The sequence below is a fragment of the Dasypus novemcinctus genome, chromosome 10, assembly GCF_030445035.2.
Source record: "Dasypus novemcinctus isolate mDasNov1 chromosome 10, mDasNov1.1.hap2, whole genome shotgun sequence".
NCBI lineage: Eukaryota > Metazoa > Chordata > Mammalia > Cingulata > Dasypodidae > Dasypus > Dasypus novemcinctus.
The window spans coordinates 42,685,634-42,708,323 of record NC_080682.1 but is presented as its reverse complement, the minus strand read 5'-3'; the positions used below and the strand labels follow the sequence as shown (position 1 = coordinate 42,708,323).

The 22,690-nt window shown below is 41.2% G+C and overlaps 2 pseudogenes; one reads left to right on the top strand and one right to left on the bottom strand.

Annotated features, from left to right (window-relative positions):
- Positions 1 to 8,137: 8,137 nt before the first annotated feature.
- Positions 8,138 to 9,951, top strand: LOC101445595 (BRCA1-associated protein pseudogene; annotated as a pseudogene).
- A 9,679-nt stretch (positions 9,952 to 19,630) lies between these two features.
- LOC101416541 (olfactory receptor 4B1-like) lies at positions 19,631 to 20,584 on the bottom strand (annotated as a pseudogene).
- Positions 20,585 to 22,690: the final 2,106 nt, after the last annotated feature.

The following is a 22,690-nucleotide window of genomic DNA, read 5'->3' as shown; positions in this document are numbered from 1 at the left end:
TGTAATAAAAGATTTTTCAAATGCCATAAGCACTCTTTGTAAAATGCAATGTACTCTATTGTCAATGCTATTCACACATATCACTAATTCAGACTTGATTAAAATTAGAGTTGAAATAAGATGCCAAGGTTTCTACTAATGATTAATAAGAAAATTTGGATGAGTCGTTTGAAGATAAAAGTGGTTTTGGCACAATTGCTTTAGAAAAGGCAAATACTGATTTAGCCATTATCCTGTGTTTAGAAAGAAACAGGAAAAAAGTTTAGCAAATATTTCCATTCTGTCACATGTTATCATGAAGTTGAATTTCTGTGAAACCATTTCAGCCAAAATGTTTTATATATTGAACATTTGGTCTAATAAATCTAAGGTAGATAGATTTTTAAACATGAGTCAGTAAGCATTTGTTAAAGGAAACTACATCTGTTCAAATGTTATGGTAGAAGATTGCATTTGTTCACCTAAAGTTATAAATTCAGTTTGTCATAAGATGATTTTATTTCCTCACCTTGTGACAAGTAAGCTTTTGAGTATACCCTTACTTCTCTAGTTTTAGTAGATTCTTTTAGAATTAGAAAGGTATCAATACACTTTCCTTGTAAAAAGTTATTTTGCAGGTAGAATAAAAAAGTAACTATCAGTTCATACTTTAAAAATATTAATGTGTACAAGACCTCTCAAAGAAGATTTTATACATAATAGATAAAAATGAGAATCGACCCAAATGTCCATTAACAAGAGAATGTGGGGAGTGGACGTAGCTCAAGTGGTTGAGCATCTGCTTCCCATGTATGAGGTCCTGTGTTCAGTCTCCGGCACCTCTTAAATAAAAAAAACCAAACCACACATACAGTGGAATACTTCTCAGCAAATAAAAGGAACAGACTACTGCAACCTGAAACATGGATGAATCCTCAAAAACAAGTTGAACATTCAGGAGCAATTACCGGACATTGTAAATCCTCCCAGGGCCCACTGGATGGAATGGGGGAGAGTATGGGCCATGATGTAGACCATTGACCATGGGGTGCAGAGATGCCCAGAGATGTACTTACCAGGTGCAATGGATGTGTCATGATGATGGGAGTGAGGGTTGCTGGGGGGGGGAGTGGTGGGGTGGAGGTGGTAGGGTCGAATGGGACCTCATATTTTTTTAATGTAATATTTTTACAAAATCAATAAAAAAAAACCAAAACATGTTGAACAAAAGAAAGCAGCCACAAAGGGTACACACTTTGTGATTTCATTTATATGAGTTCAAAAGCAGGTTAAACTAATTAATATTAATAGAAATTAGATCAGTAATTGTCTGTAGGGAAAGAGGATTGCCTAGAAGAGATCATGACAGAGGTTTCTGGAGTGGTAGAATTATTCCACATCTTGGTTGGGCTGTTGGTTATATGGATGTATGCATTTGTGAAAACATATAGGATTGTACGCTGAAGGTCTGTGCAGCTTATTTAGCTGAGGTGGGAAGTCACAAAGAAGTGAGCACTTGGCTGAGAGAATACCTAAATTTGTACCCAGGCTTTGTACTTTATTTATTGGTGCCGAGATTGCTGGTGTTTCTCAATACTTCCTTCTTACATCCACCTGGAATAAAATTACATTACCCAGCCTCCTTTGCAACTTCAAAGGAGGGAATATCAAACTTTTTTTTAGTCTCTTCCTCCTACCCGATACTGACTAGTAATGGCCAGTAAGAAAAAAATGAGAGGACTTGTCATGGGGGAATTTCTGGGAAGTATTTCCCCAAATAAAAAGAGTCCTACCCATGTGAGGATATGATGCCTGGAGATTTGGTACCCATCTTGAAACCATGAGGGGGCAGTCAAGATAAATGAAAAGGCAGTAACCCAGAGTGCTGCCATCACAGAGTTAATAAACCAACCCTGGATATATTGGCCTCTAAACTTCTTGTTGAACAAGCAATAAATATCGTTACGGCTTAAGCCAGGGATCAGGAAACTTTTTCTGTAAAGTGTTAGATAGAAAATATTCTAGAATTTGCAGGCCATACAGTCTCTGTCACAACTAATCTACTCTACCATTATAGCAAGCAAGCTGCCTTAGATAATACGTAAATTATCGGGTGTGACTGTAGTAGCTTAAAACTTTATTATGGACATTGAAATTTGAATTTCATAACATTTTCATGTGTCACAAATTCTTTTTTCTTTTTTTAACAATTTAAAATGTAAAAAACATTCTTAGGTCGCTTGCCATGTAAATCAGGAAGCGGGCAAGATTTTGCTTAAGGCACTGTTCATCTGATTGTATTATAACTGTATTCCTAGTAAATGTATTTCTTTTTTTTTTTCTTTTTTTTTATTGACTTTGTAATAATATTACATTAAAAATATATATGTGAGGTCCCATTCAACCCCAGCCCCCCACCCCACCTGTCCCCCCCCCCCCCCCCCAGCAACACTCCCTCCCATCATCATGACACATCCATTGGATTTGGTAAGTACATCTTTGGGCACCTCTGCACCTCATAGTCAATGGTCCACATCATGGCCCATACTCTCCCCCATTCCATCCAGTGGGCCCTGTGAGGATATACAATGTCCGGTGATTGCCTCTGAAGCACCATCCAGGGCAGCTCCATGTTCCAAAGACGCCTCCACCTCTCATCTCTTCCTGCCTTTCCCCATACCCATCAGCCACCATGTCCACTTTTCCCAATCCAATGCCACCTCTTCTATGTGGACATTGGATTGGTTGTGTCCATTGCACCTCTATGTCAAGAGGAGGCTCAGATTCCACATGGATGCTGGATGCAATCCTCCCACTTTCAGTTGTAATCACTCTACGCTATATGGTGTGGTGGTTGTCCTTCTTCAACTCCATCTTAGCTGAGTGTGGTAAGTCCAATAAAACAGATTGTAGGTGCTGGAGTCTGTTGAGGCTCAGGACCTGGCTATCACATTGTCAGTCCAGAGATTCAAATCCCCTAAATATATCTTAAACCCCAACATTAACTGCACCTCCAGCACATTAGCATGAAAGTCTTATGAAGGGAGATCCCATCTGAGTCCAGATTCATCACACATAAACACCATTTCCAAAGAGGGGCCATCTGACCTGGTAGTTAACCCCATCGGCCATGACCATAACTCCCATGGGTCTCTTTAGCCCTCAAAGGAACCAATATCTGGGGGTTGTATCTGCTTTATCTGTCTCTCTGACTCTGCTCAGTTGTGCATGAGGGCAAACCTTCTGCCAGCCTCCAGACTCTTTTTTAGAAACTCGTAGCCATATAAACTCATTTCTCCTTTCCATTTCCCCCTTACTTTAGGTCAAACAGCATTTTAAAGTCATGTTATTTTATGTAGACAGGGATATTCTGCTGATCCACATTGAACCTTCCGTATAAGGTCATTTTCCAGTTGCATCATCAGTTGGTAGTTGATAGTGGTCCCTCGGTGCCAGGGAGGCTCATCCCCGGGTGTCATGTCCCACGCTGGGGGGAAGGCATTGCATTTACATGCTGAGTTTGGCTTCGAGACTGGCCACATTTGAGTAACATGAAGGCTGACAGAAGGAAATTCCCAGGCACAATGTTGCTCTAGGCCTTGTTCTTATTTTAGGCTTATCAGCTCACAAGCATAGTCATTAGCATCAGGGGCTCACTGTTGAACCCTCACTCCCTCCCGGTCCCCGCCGCTGCACCTGGGAGACTGTCGCTGCTCCCCTAGGGACCACGACAGAGCACCACTGGCCAGGAACCCAGTAACCCCCCTGCTGTGGTTTTTAATTGTTACCACTATGAGTATATCCAAACATTACCATGCACCCTGGACATATGTTCTGTACAGCTCCCTGTCAGCCATATATCACCTGTCAATGGCATCCCATAGCAGTATCCATCCATTGCCATTGTTGAAACACTCTGTGATCCAGAACTCCCCGAAATTTGAAGCCCAATATAATGTCAGGGTCCCTTACTAAGGAATGGCATATAGCGATGGGTTTAAAGGTTAGATAAAGAACACGTGTTTACTTGGAAAAAATTCTACATCTTATCTTTTTCTTTCCCCCCCCCCCTAATTATTCAGCTTCTCTTCACAGGAGCCCTAGACCACAGCAATGCATATATATAATGTACAGCACTCCCATACATCCACCACAAAACCTTTTCCCTTCCACAGTGCTACTCTTACACCCTATTCACATCATATTTACTTAACGTGATGTATAGAGTCTGAGACACTAGCTTTCTAACAAGGTGACATCTGTGCTTACATTATGGTGTATACTTTAGGATACACAGTTTTTTACATTCTTAGTTATCCTATGTTTTACATTATGGTTTACATTATCAGTCTGTTATCTCCTATATGTTATGGTGTAATATTACATGTTTTATATCCATCCTTGTGTACTCTCAAGAAACTCCTCTCTTACCCCCCATTTACCTTGGTTCCACACATTTAACGTCCATTTTCCCTTCCACCTTGGTGCCCACAGTGACAGCCAACCTCCGTTTCCTGAGGAGCCACTTCCAGATATAGATGGAATAGTGTTCAGGGCCTAACTTGCTCAACTGCCCCAATGCCCTGGGAGCCACCCTTTCTCTCGAGGGATACAGTTCCCTCTATTGGATGGCATTAGTCCTCCCCAGGATGTGGGTCCACCCCCACTCTCACTACTTGGGTTTCTACCCCATGGTGTCACTCACTCTGGCAGAATGAGCATTTAGACATTCCTCAGGAGCCCGTCCTGCATCAGACCCTCCCCTCCGAGCATTCTAAACAGGTAACCCTCTTTATTATATTTTGATATGATTTTCTCGGCATTTTACTCTCCACCAACACCTGACCCTCTCCTGTGTTCGTATGCAACCCCTCCCTCCCCCCACTTTTGGGCAATGTTACCCATCCGTGCCTCCCCAGCCACCCTCAAAACCGCAAAGCCCCAACCAAAGGCAACCCCTTGCCCCCCTTTTATCTCTTCTTTGTGTTCATACTTACCACCATCTCGTCTTAAATTCCACCCCTGCAGACATCGGCTCACATCCTTCCTCCACCCTCCGATTTCCTGTAAGCCTATCGTTCAGTCTCTTGCTATCTAGGGCAGCTTGGTTATTTCATATCATTGAGGTCATGTAGTATTTGTCCTTCAATGCCTGGGTTGCTTCACTCAACATAAGGTTCTCAAGATTCATCCATGTTATCACATGTGTTTGTAGTGTGTTTGTTCTTACAGCCAAGTAGTATTCCATTGTGTGTATATACCACATTTTATTGATCCACTCATCTGTTGATGGGCATTTGGGTTGATTCCAACTTTTGGCAATAGTGAACAATGCTGCTATGAACATTGGTGTACATATATTGGTTTGTGTCCTTGTTTTCAATTCTGCTGGGTATATACCCAGCAGTGGTATTGCTGGGTCATATGGCAAATCTATGGCTAGTTTTTTTGAGAAACTGCCATACTGACCTCCAGAATGGTTGGATCCTTCTGCATTCCCACCAGCAGTGGATGAGTGTTCCCCTTCCTTCACATCCTCTCCAGCACTTGTATTCTTCTGTTTTTTTCATAGCTGCCAATCTTATGGGTGTAAGATGGTATCTCATTGTAGTTTTGATTTGCATTTCCCTGATAGCTAGAGATTTGGAACATTTTTTCATGTGCTTTTTTGCCATTTGTATTTCTTCTTCGGAGAAGTGTCTATTTAAGTCTTTTTCCCATTTTTTAAATGGGTTGTTTATCTTTTTATTTTCAAGATATAGGAGTTCTTTATATATGCAAGTTATAAGTTTCTTATCAGATATATGATTGCCAAATATTTTCTCCCACTGTGTGGGCTCCCTTTTTACTTTCTTGACAAACTCCTTTGAGTTGCAGAAGGCTTTAATTTTGAGGAAGTCCCATTTATCTATTTGTTCTTTTGCTGCTCGTGCTTTTGGTGAGATATTAATAAATCCATTTCCTATTACAAGGTCCTGTAGATGTTTCCCTACACTGCTTTCTAAGGTTTTTATGGTCTTGGCTCTTATATTTAGGTCTTTGATCCATCTTGAGTTGATCTTTGTATAAGGTGTGAGATGGTAATCCTCTTTCATTCTTCTACATATGGCTATCCAGTTCTCCAGACACCATTTGTTGAATAGGCCACTCTCTCCCAGTTGAGAGGGTTTGGTGGCTTTATCGAATATTATGTGGCTGTATATGTGAGGTTCTATATCAGAGCTTTCAATTCGATTCCATTGGTCTATGTGTCTCTCCTTATGCCAATACCATGCTGTTTTCACCACCGTAGCTTTGTAGTATGTTTTGAAGTCAGGTAGTGTGGTTCCTCCAATTTCGTTTTTCTTTTTCAGTATGTCTTTGGCTATTCGGAGTCTCTTTCCTTTCCAAATAAATTTCATAGTTAGTTTTTCTAGTTCCTTAAAGAAGGCTGCGTTGATTTTTATTGGGATTGCATTGAATGTGTAGATCAGTTTTGGTAGGATAGATATCTTATTAATGTTCAGTCTTCCTATCCATGAACAAGGAATAGTCTTCCATTTATTCAGGTCTTCTTTGATTTCCTTGAACAATCTTGTATAGTTCTCGGTGTATAAGTTCTTTACCTCTTTAGTTAAATTTATTCCTAAGTATTTGATTTTTTTATTTACTATTGTGAATGGTATTTGTTTCTTGATTTCCTCCTGATCTTGCTCATTATTGGTGTACAGAAATGCTACTGATTTTTGCGCATTGATCTTAAAACCTGCGACTTTACTAAACTCATTTATGAGTTCTAGAATCTTCGTTGTAGATCTCTCAGGGTTTTCTATGTATAGGATCATGTCATCTGCAAATAATGAAATTTTGACTTCTTCCTTTCCAGTTTGAATGCCTTTTATTTCTGGTTCTTGCCTCAGTGCTCGAGCAAGTACTTCTAAGACAATGTTAAATAGGAGCGGAGACAGTGGGCATCCTTGTCTTGTTCCTGAGTTTAGAGGGAAGGAGTCTAGGATTTCTCCATTGTAAACAATATTGGCTTTAGGTTTTTCATATATACTCTTTGTCATGTTCAAAAAATTTCCTTGTATTCCAATCTTTTGGAGTGTTTTTATCAAGAAAGGGTGCTGTATTTCGTCAAATGCTTTTTCTGCATCAATAGATATAATCATGTGATTTTTTTCCTTCAATCTGTTTATATGGTGTATTACGTTGATTGATTTTCTTATGTTGAACCATCCTTGCATACCTGGGATGAATCCCACTTGGTCGTGGTGTATAATTCGTTTAATGTGTTGTTGAATACGATTAGCAAGTATTTTGTTAAGTATTTTTGCGTCTAGGTTCATTAGAGAAATTGGTCTGTAATTTTCCTTTCTTGTGATGTCTTTGTTTGGCTTTGGTACTAGGGTAATGTTGGCATTATAGAAGGAGTTGGATAATGTTCTTTCTGTTTCGATGTTTTGGAATAGTTTCAGCAGGATTGGTGTCAGTTCTTTCCGGAATGTTTTGTAGAATTCACCTGTGAAGCCATCTGGCCCTGGACTCTTCTTAGTTGGGAGATTTTTAATAACTGATTCTATCTCTGTGCTTGTGATTGGTTTGTTAAGATCATCAATTTCTTCTTTTGTCAATATGGGCTGCTTATGTGTTTCTAGGAATTTGTCCATTTCCTCTAGATTGTCATTTTTGTTGGCATATAGTTTTTCAAAATATCCTCTTATGATAGTCTTTATTTCTGTGGGGTCAGTGGTGATATTGCCTTTCTCATTTCTTATTTTGTGTATTTGCATCTTCTCTCTTTTTTTCTTTGTTAGTGTCACTAAAGGTTTGTCAATTTTGTTAATCTTCTCAAAAAACCAGCTCTTGGTCTTGTTTATCTGTTTAAGTGCTTTCTTATTTTCTATTTCATTTAGTTCTGCTCTTATCTTTGTTATTTCCTTCCTTCTTCTTCCTGTTGGGTTACTTTGCTGTTGTTTTTCTAATTCCTTCAAATGTGCAGTTAGTTCTTCAATTTTTGCTCTTTCTTCTTTTTTGATATATGAATTTATGGCTATAAACTTCCCTCTCAGTACTGCTTTTGCTGCATCCCATAAATTTTGGTATGTTGTATTATCATTATCATTTGTTTCAAGGTAGTCATTGAGGCGGCGGGAGGGGTTGCTGCTGCTGAGGCGGCGGTGGCGTCTTGGAGGCGGTGGCGGCCCCGCCGGCCCCAGGCCGCTCGGCCTCTCGGCTCGCTTCCCACCCTTGTCTGAGCCCGCCGGAGCCCGCGCCGGCCAACGCCTGCCCTATGAGTGTGTCACTGGTTGTCATCCGACTGGAGCTCGCGGAACACTCGCCCTTCCCCTCCGGCTTCGGCTTCAGCGCCGACGCTGGGGAAATGTCTGATGAGGTGATTAAAAAGAAGACACTAGCTTCAGCTGTAGCCTGTTTAGAAGGAAAGTCACCAGGAGAGAAAGCAGCAGTCATACATCAGCATCTTGGCCGTCGAGAAATGACAGATGTAATCATTGAGACCATGAATTCCAACCCAGATGAATTAAAAGCTTCAATGGAAGAAGAAAAGTCTTCAGAAGCATCCTCCACTGCAGAGAAGAGTAGAGATCATAGTAAAGAATGCATAAATGCTACTCCCGATTCTCCATCCAAACAGCTTCCCGACCAGATTTCATTCTTCAGTGGAAATCCATCAGTTGAAATAGTTCATGGTATTATGCATCTATACAAGACAAATAAGATGACCTCCTTAAAAGAAGATGTGAGGCGCAGTGCCATGCTGTGTATTCTCACAGTCCCTGCTACAATGACCAGTCATGACCTTATGAAGTTTGTCGCCCCATTTAATGAAGTAATTGAACAAATGAAAATCATCAGAGACTCTACTCCAAACCAATATATGGTGCTGATAAAGTTTAGTGCACAGGCTGATGCAGATAGTTTTTATATGGCATGCAATGGCCGCCAATTTAACTCAATAGAAGACGATGTTTGCCAGCTCGTCTATGTGGAAAGGGCTGAAGTGCTGAAATCTGAAGATGGTGCCAGCCTCCCAGTGATGGACCTAACCGAGCTCCCCAAGTGCACAGTATGTCTGGAGCGCATGGATGAGTCCGTGAATGGCATTCTCACCACACTTTGTAACCACAGCTTCCACAGCCAGTGTCTGCAGCGCTGGGACGACACCACGTGTCCCGTTTGCCGGTACTGTCAAACTCCAGAGCCAGTAGAAGAAAATAAGTGTTTTGAGTGTGGTGTTCAGGAAAACCTTTGGATTTGTTTAATATGTGGGCACATAGGATGTGGACGATATGTTAGTCGACATGCTTACAAGCACTTTGAGGAGACCCAGCACACGTACGCCATGCAGCTCACCAACCATCGAGTCTGGGACTATGCTGGAGATAATTATGTACATCGACTGGTTGCAAGTAAAACAGATGGAAAAATAGTACAGTATGAATGTGAGGGAGATACATGCCAGGAAGAGAAAATAGATGCCTTACAATTAGAGGTGCACTCAGCTAAACACAAAAGTGGCCAAACTTACCACAGAGCTCAAAGAAGAGCAGGAAATGAACAAATGTTTGCGAGCCAACCAAGTCCTCCTGCAGAATAAGCTGAAGGAAGAGGAGAGGGTGTTGAAGGAGACCTGCGACCAAAAAGATATGCAGATCACCGAAATCCAGGAGCAGCTGCGTGATGTCATGTTCTACCTGGAAGCACAGCAGAAGATTAACCATCTGCCTGCTGAGACCCGGCAGGAAATTCAGGAGGGACAGATCAACATTGCCATGGCCTCAGCCGCAAGCCCCGCCTCTTCCGGAGGCAGCGGGAAGCTGCCTTCCAGGAAGGGCCGCAGCAAGAGGGGCAAGTGACCTTCCGAGAAACAGATATCCCTGAGGCTGTTTTCCCTGGCACTAAGGGGGTGTGCTGGAACCTATGGCTAAATGTAAGGGCGCACTCTAAATAAGTACATCAAGTGAGGATCGACCCACAGTTGTTTGGATCTTTTATTTCCTAGTGTGTGATTTAATGAATGTAGAGGGATGATGACTAGAAGAGCTGATGGAAATGGGCAGTTTTTAAAAGGTGGCTGCTTTTTCAACCATAATAGTTCACTAACCTCAAACATTCTAATGACCATTTTGCCTTCCTACTTGATAGATGCCCCAATTCTGCTGTACATTTTTCTGTTGTATTTTTTGAATTGGTATGTTTGACCCTGAGTTCTGGGGTCAGTTTAAGACATTACATTTTTTTTGTAACCGCAAAGGTAATGTTAGCATGAGAACACCAAGCCTCCCTGTGATCATAGCGGCACTATAAGAGAGCTTCCCATTGGCTCCTGAGGATTTATGAAAACACCCTAATGTTAGTCTCATGTCTTTGTCATCCACCTCTTCCTCTGGGGGATCAAAGAATTTGTTTGAATGTTATATGAAAAGAGGCTGGGCCTGTACCAAGCACTGGCTTGTCACCAACAGCCATCTCTTCCTGCTCTAGGGCTAGCCAGGAAAAACAAATGACCCAGGGCAGAATAAGTAGACCTAGTGTAGGAAAAATGGTGGTGTTGCCACTTTACTTTTGGTGATTCCACACTTTGTTTTGAACTTCAAATAAGAAGGTTCAGATCTCAAAGTGGATTACCTACCATCTAGCAAGAAAAGGAGGCAGATTTATAATCCACTTGAAAATGTAGAGTGAGGCCTCTGACCAGCTGATAGTTTATTTTGCTGGGATCAGTGTTTTCTGAATGTTTACAGAAGATTGGGCTGCATGTTCAGGTTGCGGTCAGAAGGAGCTTGGGCAGATTTTCAATTATGCTTTCAAGATATAGCCAGAGGGTGTTTATAAATCTGAAAATTAGAATGTAAACAGAGCCGCCTTTAAAACTGCCATGTAATGCTTGTGGCCCAACAGAGGGGCTGTGTGCCATTAACATCAAATAATTTGTAATATGTAGTAACTGAGCAAAATTAAAGTAAGATCCATGTTGGAATTTAGTTTTAAGAAAAGAGATAACAACATACTGTTATATGATGGATTTTTTTTTTCTTCCTCGTAATTAGCCAAAGTGTTCAAATTATCATATTTTGGAATTGGTTTTTAGCCTGAAATTAGACTTCACCCCTAAACAGTTTGATATAGCAACTGTATATTAATCACCATTTTTGTGGGATGTGCTGCAGCATTTCCTGAATAACCTTATGTGTAACTTTGCGAAACGAATGTACTTACACATTCTCAATTTTTACTTAGGGCAGACCAACTCTGTAAGTCCACCTTGGACTTAGATACAGGTATCTTAAAGCAAGAGTGGGAAAGTAAAGCATAACCTAATTCTCTTTCCTATAGAGATTCTATTTTATTTAAAATCTATTTTTACACTAGTTAAAATCCTGCTTTTTTGGCCAAGTACTCGTCTTGCATGTCTGACCTTGCAGAAGCTGGGGTGGATTGTAGCATACTAATTAAGAGAATTAGAAGTGGTTTATAAAGCTTGCTGGCTCCTCATTTCTCTATGATCTCCTCCATTAAAGCAGCCATGGCACCAGCTGGGAGAGCAGAGGTTTTTAGCAAAGGTGGGATAAATGCTTTGAAAGACTATGCCCAGAGGAATGAGCAAATAGGCAAATGTTTCCAAATTACTTGAAGGTTAAAAAAAAAAAAACAGGAAAAACAAAATCTTATCAAGATATGTAAAGACTGTTTTTTAAAACAGAGTCATGTGTTTTGAATTTGAGAAAATTACTAAGATAGGAGCTGTTAGTGTTTTGTTCAGGTTGGAATGAACCACTTAACATATCTGTAAGACTTTAAATGATGAAGTTGCATTAAAATAACCAAACTTTGAAATTAAAAAAAAAAAAAAAAAAAGTTAGTCATTGATTTCTTTTGAGATTTCCTCTTTGACCCTCTGTTTTTCTAAGAGTGTGCTGTTTAATTTCCAAATCATGGTGTGAAATCTGGGCTTCTGTCCCTTGCAAATCTCCAGCTTGACTCCACTGTGGTCAGAGATAATGTTTTGTATGATTTCAATCTTTCTGAATTCGTTCAGCCTTTCTTTGTGGCCTAGCATATGATCTATCTTGGAGAATGATCCATGTGCGCTTGAGAAAAATGTATATCCTGCTGTGTTTGGGTGTAGCGATCTATATATGTCTATTAGATCCAGCTCCTCTAATATACTATTCAGATGTTTTGTTTCTTTGGTGATTCTCTTTTGAGATGTTCTGTCCAGAGTTGATACTGGTGTATTAAAATCCCCCGCTATAATTGTAGATGTATCTATTCTTTCACTTAGTTTTTCCAGCGTTTGCCTGACATATTTAGAGGCACCCTTGTTAGGGGCATAGATATTTATGATTGTTCGATCTTCTTGACAGATTTTCCCTTTCACTAAAATGTAGTATCCTTCTTTGTCTCTCACAATTGTTTCACATTTAAAGTCTATTTTGTCTGATATTAATATAGCTACTCCTGCCTTTTTTTGGTTATTGTTAGCTTGTATGATTGTTTTCCAGCCATTCACTTTCAATCTCCATGCGTCTCTGGGTCTAAGATGTGTCTCTTGTAGACAGCATACGGATGGGTCATATTTCCTTATCCAATGTCCCAGTCTGAATCTTTTGATAGGTGAGTTTAATCCATTGACAGTCAGTGTTATTACTATCAAGGAATTATTTGTGTTAGCCATATTTTGATTGGATTTGTGTTTGTCATATTTTGTTTGTATATATATTTTTTGTCTTTTTTTTTGTTGTTGTTGGTCTTATACTCTCCTCCAACTCTGCCTTTCCTGTTTTTTCCTTTCTTCCTGCAGAACTCCCTTTAGAATTTCTTGAAGGGGAGGTTTCTTGTTGGTATACTCTTTCAGTTTCTGTTTGTCTGCGAATATTTTGAACTCTCCATCATGTTTGAATGCTAGTTTAGCTGGATAGAGTATTCTTGGTTGGAAATTTTTTTCCTTTAGTACCTTGACTATATCATACCACTGCCTTCTTGCCTCCATGGTTTCAGATGAGAAATCAGCACTTAATCTAATTGAGCTTCCCTTGTATGTGATGGTTTTCTTTTCTCTTGGGCTTTTAGGATTTTCTCTTTGTCTTGAGCATTGGATAATTTGACAAATATATGTCTTGCGGTGGGCCTGTTGGGGTTTATGACTAGTGGAGTGCGCTGTGCTTCTTGGATATGTACATCTGTCTCTTTCAGTAGATTTGGGAAGTTTTCAGCCATTATTTCCTGCAACACTCTTTCTGACCCCTTTCCCTTCTCTTCACCTTCTGGAATGCCTATAATACGTATGTTTGAGCGTTTCGCATTGTCATTCAGGTCCCTAAGTCCTAATTGGATTTTTTCTATCTTCTTATTGACCCCTTCTACTATCTGTTTGATTTCTGATGTACTGTCTTCCACATCACTAATTCTCTGCTCTGTCTCTTCTAGTCTGCTGATATTTGCTGCAAGTGTATTTTTGATTTCTTGAACTGTGGTGTTCATTCCCATCATATCTGTTATGTTTTTGCGTATGTCTGCAATTTCCCCTCCAAGTGATGTCTTCATGTTGTTAGCCTCTTTCATTACTTCGTCAAATTTGTCGGTGATAAATGTTCTGAGATCTTTCATTGCTTGTGCCAAGTTTTGCTCCCCTTCGTGATTATTGGTTTGTTGATTGGATTCAGCCATGTTTTCCTGATTACTGGTTTGGTGTAGATTTTTGTTGCTTTCTGGTCATCTCTTTATCTTGACGGATTTAATCAGTTCCTTAGCTTCTTTGTCTGCTCTTGGAGGTTAATTAGCTGTTATTTTTGCATAGGTGTTATATCTTCTCTTTGTCCCTTTTTTCTTCTTATTCTAGTTTCTTGTTGTTGGTTAAGTTCACTTTAAAGGAAAGTATTAGTGTTGGGGAAAGGCAATTGTGTAAGCTAGGGAAAAGTGTAAAGTAGTATTGGTGATATATGTTAACAAAGCAAGAATATGAGATCTGGGAGGATGGAGGTTAGATTCATGTAAATTGTGTAGAGTTATAGCAGTAGGTAGAGTACCTATTATGAGGTAGATGATTGAATATGGGAGGAATATGGTATGAGGTAAAAAGCTATTGATTTCGTGAGAGAGGGAAAGAGAAAAGAAAGGTAATAGTTTCAAGAGTGGATAACAGACAGAAAACAAAACATAGGTATTAGAAATTAAGACTTAGACCCTTCGTGGATCGAAGAAAGGGAGGTGGGAGGTGTAATATAGGAGAGCCAGTAGATGGTGACGGATATCAAGATGTAGGGGAAAGAGGATAGTGTAGGTAGCCTAAATCAGTTCACACAGAAATGAGGCAGTGAAGGATGAGCAAACCCAGCGAATGTGAGGTGTTTCCTGCCGCACCTATTGTATAATTGAGTTAAAATAAACTAAGTAGAATATGAGGGACAAGAGGGAGAGAGACAACAGAAAAAAAGGGAGAGGAAAAAAAGGGGGGGAGGAAGGGACGAGAGGAAGAAAGGAAAAGAGGGTGGACAAGGGGTGGGGAACAGGTAGGGGAAAGAAAGAAAAAAAAAAAAAACCAAAACAGAGATACACGAACCAGAATTAAAACACCCACTACACAGCACCTACCACACACAAAAAAAACCCTTAAATAACTGAGTAAAAAAAGACTTTGGGGGCTACGCTGTGAGAGAAGACACGGGGATAATGCGGTGTTAGCAATCAGGAAATTGAAAAAAGTAAAGAATAAGTCACAATGAAAATAAAAACAAAACAAAATGAAACGATAAAGAAAAAATGCCAACGTTGAAGGCTAGGGCATTTAAGGACCTCAGATGGACCTCAGTGCGTGATGGATTCAGGGATGGAAAGTCTGAGATAATGAGGACTCAAGAGGTGTGAGTCTCTGTAGTGTGGGCCACCAGAATTTAGGGAATTCAGACCTGGCAGCCTCCAATCTGGTCAACAGGAAGACTGGGAGCCCCGCAGTGTAACACAGCCCTCAGGGATCCCCCCAGCTGGGTGCCAACCCTATGGGGGAAGTCAGATCTGCAAACTCTATATTGTGACTGAACCCTGCAATTCACTTACTTTGCTGGACTCCTTAGTATGTTATCTTTCACTTCAGCTTTTGGACAGCTCCCGTCCTGTGATTCCAAACCACTACCACTAGAGGGCGCCTCTACACCGCAGCCACTTTACTAGTACAGATCCGAAGCCCGGCCTGTGACCCCGAAAACAGATTCGAAAACTGGATTTCTCAAGCTTCGCAGAATATTCCCTAATCGGCTTCCAGACGTGTCCCCCCGCCCCTTGCCGCAGCCTAGAACAATTTTCCAATTACTTCTCTTTATTGCCTACAGCCTATTTGGGTTGGAGAACGGTTGCCGGGCTTTTGGGGGCGGGGCTTCAGGCGGAAGGGCTGTTTATATTCTCACTCAAAAGTTTCTCCCGCCTCACAACAAAACACCGTCTATCTTCCCAAATCGATCCACAAAGGCGATCTGTCACATCAATCTGTCAACAGTTTGCCCAGAGCTTGCGAACTCATTAGCCCTTCAGAGCCATCCAAAAGCGGAACCCCAGGACAGGACCGCGGTTCCCCCCACCCCCAACAGGGAGGAGCCCGTGCGCGGGTCTCACCTGCGGGCAATAGAACCCAAATTATATCTACTAGACCAATCCTCTCCGTTACCTTTCCACCCGATCGATGTCCCGGCACTTCTGCCCTGCAAAAATCCCGAAAAAGCCTCGCCTTGGAGAACCTGCCGCCGCGCCCAGCCGTCTCTTCCCGGGACAGACCACAAAGGCAAGTTCACTCAGTGACCATCTTGTCTCCTCTCAAATGTATTTCTAACTACATCATTCACCTTGTCTCAGTTCCCAGATCAATTGTAGAGAAAGAGAAGGATCATATAAAATTTTTGGATAAATAGTTCAATGACAGCTTTATTACATTTCACCTTCCAGATATATTTGCATTCTAACAATGACACTTTCCCATGAAATGAAATTCCTAACATGGAATGTCAGGCATTAGAATCAGGTTAATGGGGTGATGGGACCAAGTGAGGTAGAAAAGCCTTCCTGGGACTCTGCCAAGGACTCACTCTAAGGAGAGAAAAAGACAAAACATGAGTCTCTATCTCCAACTGCCACAATCTTTACACCATACCACAGCAGGCTAACACAGAGAAGTGATATGAATGGACCCAAGGTCACATGGCTAGCAGATGACAGAAGGGAGAATTCAGTCCCGGTGATTTCTCTCTAAAATCTTTGTATTACACTAGAGATCACTAAAGAAGAAAAGGAAAGTAGCCCATTTTTAGCACTTCTGAAGTGCTTACAACTGTGAGAGGGTGTTGATTGGTATCATACTGGAATACTGTAAACCATAATGGACCCATGGTTTGTAGCTATATTTCAATATCTGTACATCAGTTGCACCAAATGTGACATCCACATGTAAAAAGATCCTTTCTGGGGAAGGGGGAAAGGATTTGATGTTGGGTATATGGGAGTTCCCTATATTCTATATGTGACTTTACTGTGACCTAAAACTTTTTTGAAGACACACAAAAAAAGGATGTAGACATTGAAGAAGAAATGGAAGAGATTGCTTTGCTACTATATATACAGGACAACACCTATTTCAGTGATGAAGGGCAAAATATAAAAAAAAATTTTTTAAATGATATTTTGCATTTTTTATACCCCAATTTATTTTTTACTCTATTTTAGTTTTTCTAAATTATTATGTATTCTATTTCTAATCTTTAAACCTATCATTACTATTTCATTTTCCTATTAATTTAATTTGACAATATGTTAGACTTCATTTTTGAAGAAATTTTGGGTCACAGAGGGGGTCAACTATGGCAGGGGAGGAGCATTGATGGGGGATGCATGGGTGGGAGGGAGTTCTCCAGGGGATGAATATAGGGTATATAGAAATGTTTGGATGTTCGTTGGGTACTGATATAGTGGGTAGGGTTTCACATGACAACTGAGAAAGTGCTGAGTTCCCATCCTGGGAGGCTCTGTTGCATTCCCCAATGGAACAGCAACAATTTCCCAAGTGCAAGGGCAAATACCAGTGAAGAAGGATGGTCCAATGATGGGCTCTCAATACTGATGGCTATGCTTATGAACCTGTGTGATTGATTGAAATTTCAACTAGCCTAGGGCTGCAGGGTGCCTAAGAGTTACCTCTTCAGAACCTCCATGTTGCTCAATGTGGCCACTCTCTAAGCCAATTTCAGCATGTAAATGCATTACCTTCCACCCAGTGTGGGATGTGACTCCTGGGGATGAGCCTCACTGGTGCTCAAATATTACTACCAGTCATCAGCTGGTGATGCAACTAGAAAAAGACCTTGAATAAAAGGGGGAAATGGTAAAGACAAATGAGTCTGTATGGTTAAGAGACTTCAAAATGAATTGGGAGGTCATCAGAAGGGTCATGCTTCTGCAATTTCAGGAGGATCTCAGAGACAGCCAAAGATACAACCCCAGGTAGTGGTGCTCTTTAGGGCTACAGAGACACCCAGGTGCTATGGTCATGACGGATGGCTCTGGAGTTCAGTGCCTTGCCAGTGGGCCTTACTTTGGAATTCGTGCTCCTGAGTGTGATGGAGTTGGACTCAGATGTGACCTTTCTATGCATGCCTCTTCTGTCACTTTTACTGAACTTGTGGTTGGTGCTGGGGTTGGTGTATGCTCAGGAGACTTGAATCTCTGTACTGTTTATGTGCCAGCTGGGACCTGAGCGTCAGCAGTGTTGCAGTACCTACTCTCCAATGCATTGGACTTACCAAGGTCAGCTGGCAGGGAGGTGAGGATGGACAGCACCACACCAAGGAACTGAGAAAGTCTACAGCTGCAGACACAGGAGTCCCATCCACCAGCCATGTGCATCAAAACCCCCTCTCAACTGAGTGGTGGAGTGGGCATTGCCACCCCAGGGTCTTCAGGATGGAGGAACAAAATATGGATTAGAGTGGACTTACTGGTATTCTACTATAGAATTATTGTAACTCTAGCAATGGAAGAAATTATATCATTGATGTGGAGACAGTGGCTGTGGGAGTTGCTGAAGGCAGGGAGAGGGAAAAAGAGGTGTGATATTGGGGCATTTTCAGGACTTGGAGTTGTCCTTAATGATATTGCATGGACAGATGCAGGGCATTATATATCCTGCCATAACCCACTGAATGGAATGGGTGAGAGTTTAAACTACAACATAAACTATAATCCATGCTGTGTAGCAATGCTCCAAAATGTACTCATCAAATGAAATGAATGTACCAAACTAATTAAAGAAGTTGTTGATGTGGGAGGAGTGGGGGGTGTGGGAGTGGCGTATATGGGAACCTCATATATATATATATTTTAATATGTTTTTTATTTATTTGCCCCTCCCTCCTTGTGACTTGTTGTCTGCTCTCTGTGTCCATTCACTGTGTACTCTTCTGTGTTTTTACTTGTCTCCCTTATTGTTTGTCACCTTTCTGAGTCGGCTCTCTGCAGCGCTTGTGGGCTGGTGGCACTCTGCATCATGTAGGCAACACTGCCTTCACAAGGAGGCCCTGGAATGCAAACCCAGGGCTGCCCATATGGTAGACAGAAGCCCACCTGATTGAGCCACAGCTGCTTCCCTTATATTTTTTAATGTAACATTTTGTGTGATTTGTGTATCTTTAAAAAAGATAATAAAATATGAATATTAAAAAATAAAATACAAAAAACAAAACAAAACAAAAAAACTACGACTAGGTTAACTTTTACTCCATTCAAGGTTGACTAAAATTGCGGTCACCCCTCGGGCTGAAGTGTGGTTTGCTGGCCTGGTGGGGGAGCAGCCGCGGCAGGCCAAGCCGCTGCCCCCATAATAGGGTGGCTGGTCAGACTCACCGCCACCCCTGAAGGGAGCTCGGCATGGGCGCAGAGTGCCCTCGGGTCTCCCCTTCTCGGCAGCCATGCTTCCACGGCCGCCCCTCCTCCCGGATGGCACCACACGATGCCTGTGGGGCGGCACCCTTCTTCTTCTTTCTCCCTGCGGCGGAAAATTCCAGTCTGCCCTTTTCCCTCCCCCCGACAGCAGCAACAGCCAGGCGTGGGTGGGAAACTCAAGTCTGCCCTCTACCCCAGCAACAGCAGCCACCAATCCCTAAACCCTGCCACTTCCCCCAGCAACAGCAACAGCCAATCCCTAATCACCACCCCTCCCCTGTCCAGTACCTCCCACTGACCTTTCTCTGGCAACCAATCAGAACAGGGCTTGGCTTCGACCAATCAGCCTTCCCCAGCCCCTATAAAACTGTTGCCTCTCCCTCAAAAAAGTTGGACTTGCGTGTTTACCTTGTCTCCGTGGTAGTTCTTCTGCCGTGCGCCCTCCAGTCCTGAGAGCCCCCAACAAGGGCCTGGCCTCCCTTGTCCCCAGTTCATCGCCTGCTTCTCCGGGTGACCCCCTTGTCACCGGCTTCGCTGGGCGACCCCATCAGCCGAACCGCACAACCCCTGTGAGACCGACCCCTCGTCTGCTGCCGGACCGACCCCTCGTCCCAAGTGGGACCGACCCCTCGTCCTAAGCTGAACTGACCCCTCGTCCGCAGCCAGACCCCACCTCTACCGACCGAGCAAGCCGCCGCATAAAATGACATTGCATATTCTGTTACTCTGTTCATTCTATTTTATTTTTCATATTTTCATTTTTATCCCACCCCTGAGTTTCCTTCTTAACCCACAAACTCCTATGGCATTTTCCACCTTTGCATTTCTGAGTGTGTAGATGATGGGGTTCAGCATGGGGGTGAATACTATGTAGAACACGGCCACCCGTTTGTCCTCAGTGAAGGTGGAGGAGGGCCGCATGTAGAGGAAGAGGGCAGGTTCCAAGAACAAGATAACCACCACGATGTAGGAGGCACAAGAACTTTGCACCTCCCCTCTGCAGAATGATGATGTGGGAGGACACCAAGATGAGGTGGGAGAAGGCAGTGATTAAGCCGCTATTGGCCAACACAATAACCCCCTCCACAAAGGTGTCAGTGCAGGCAAGATTGAAAAGGGTATACAGATTACAGAAGTAGTGATCAGTCACATTGGACCACAGCAGGCAATTGGACAGTGACAAGGATATGAAGCATGGAATGATTTATGCCCCGCCCCCCTCCCAGATATAAACCGGTCACCAGAAAGTGAGACATAGCCCAACTTATGATGGTTTTGTAGTGCAGGGACCTGCAGATGGCCACATAGCAGTCATAGGCCATTACTGTGAGCAGGATCATCTCAGTGACCCTGAAGGAGTGGGAAAAGAAGATCTGAACCAGACAGCCTTCCAGGAACATGGACTTGCTCATTGCGAGTAAGTTTGTGATGAATTTAGGGATGATAATAGAGGACTACCTGATCTCCACAGGGACAGGAAGCTAAGAAAGAAGTACAAGAGGTGTGCAGACTCTTGCTGACAGTGACTGTCAGGAAAATGAGGCTATTGTCCACTACCATGGCCAGGTGTTTGTTGGGAGGCTTTTGATGATGGGAAAAACACCACAAAGCATACTCTCTGTACCCCTGCATCCTAGAAAATTTTGGTGATAGTTACCTCAGTCATATTATTTGACCTGACCATGGACTCCATTCAGTTGTTCTATATGCCAGGGAGTGAGAGGCCTGCAATAAAAAAAACAATTATAATACCAACTCAACTTGTTAATAACACTTTAGAGGCTATAAAACTTCTTTTAGTTAATATATACTCATTGAGAAGAAGTTAGTATTAATCACCTAACAACAGTGCACAGATTAGAAAATTAAGAGAAATAGTTATTTACTCAAGATCAAACAAAAAAAAAAAGGTCATTTTTTAACTCAGCACTAGGCTTTCTGACTTTCAATCTAGGGTTCTTTCTATTTCATCACAGGATACTGTGAATTTGGGGTGCCATTCATAATATTCTATATTTTGGAAATTTGATTGGGATTGCATTGAATCTATTAAATACTTTGGGTTGTATTGATATCTTAACAATATTTACTCTTCCAATCCATGAACGTGGAATGCCTTTCCATTTATTCAGATCTTTGATTTCTTTCAGCAATGTTTCATAGTTTTCTATGTATAAGTGCTTTACATTCTGGGTCGAATTTATTCCTAGGTGTTTTGATTCTTTTAGTTGCTATTGTAAATGGAATTTTTTTCTTGATTTCCTCTCAGATTGCTCATTACTGGTGTATAGAAACACTACTGATATTTGTGTGTTTATCTTGTACCTCACCACTTTGCTGAATTCCTTTATTAGCTCTAATACCTTTGTTATATATATATTTTGGACTTTTATATATATAGGATCATGTCATCTGCAAATACTGAAAGTTTTATTTCTTCCTTTGCTATTTGGATGCCTTTTATTTCTTTTTCTTGCCTAATTGCTCAGCTAGAACTTGTAGACAATTTTGAATAATAGTGGTGACAGTGGTATCCTTGTCTTGTTCTAGATCTTAGAGGGAAAGCTTTCAGTCTTTCCCCCCTTGAGTATGATATTACTAGATGTTTTTTCATATATGCCCTTTATCATGTTGAAGAAGTTTCCTTCTATTCCTTTTTTTCTAAGTGCTTTTGTCAAGAAAGGATGCTGGATTTTGCCAAATGTCTTTTCTGTGTCAATAGAGATGATCATGTTTTTTTTTTCCCCCTCAAGATAGTGTATTACCTTAATTGATTTTCTTATGTTCAACTATCCCTGCATACCTGGGATAAATCACACCTGATCATGATGTATAATTCTTTTAATTTGCTGTTGATTTAAATTTGCAAGCAATTTGTTGAGGGTTTTTGCATCTGTATGCATAAAAAAAATATGTCTGTAGTTTTCTTGTAGTGTCTTTATTTGACTTTGATATTAGAGCAATGTTGGCCTCATAGTTTGAGGTAGGTAGTTTTCCCTCCTCTTCAATTTTTTTGGAAGAGTTTAAGCAGGATTGTTATAATTTTTCTTGGAATGTTTGGTAGAATTTATCTGTGAAGTTATCTGTTCCTGGGCTTTTCTTTGTTGGAGGCTTTTGATGACTGCTTCAATCTCTTTACTTATAATTTGTCTGTTGAGATCTTCTATATCTTCTAGAGTCAGTGTAGGTTGTTCATGTGTTTCTAGGAATCTGTCCATTTCATCTAGGTTGTCTAATTTGTTGGCATGCAGTTGTTCATAGTATCTTATAATTCTTTTTATTTCTGTGGTTAGGCATAATGTCCCGTGCTCCCCGCCCCCATTTCTGATTTTATTTATTGTCTCTTCTCTCTCTCTTTTTTCTTTGTCATTCCAGCTAAAGAGTTGTCAATTTTATCAATATTTTTAGAGAACCAACTTTTGGTTTTGTTAATATTCTCTATTTCATTTCTTTCTGCTCTAATCTTTGTTATTTCTTTTCTTCTTCTTGCTTTGGGTTTTATTTGCTGTTCTTTTCTAGTTCCCTAAGAAGTGCAGTTTAGGTCTTGATTTTAGCTCTTTCTTCTTTTTTAATGTAAGCATTTAGGACTATAAATTCCCCTCTCAGCACTGCCTTCACTGCGTCTTATATATTAATATTTTGATATGGTGTGTTGTTTCATTAGTCTTAAGATATTTATTGATTTCCCTTGCATTTTCTTGTCTGACCCACTGATAAGTTAAGAGAGTGTTATTTAACTTCCATTTATTTGTGGATTTTCAGTTCTCTAAAGGTTATTGATTTCCACCTT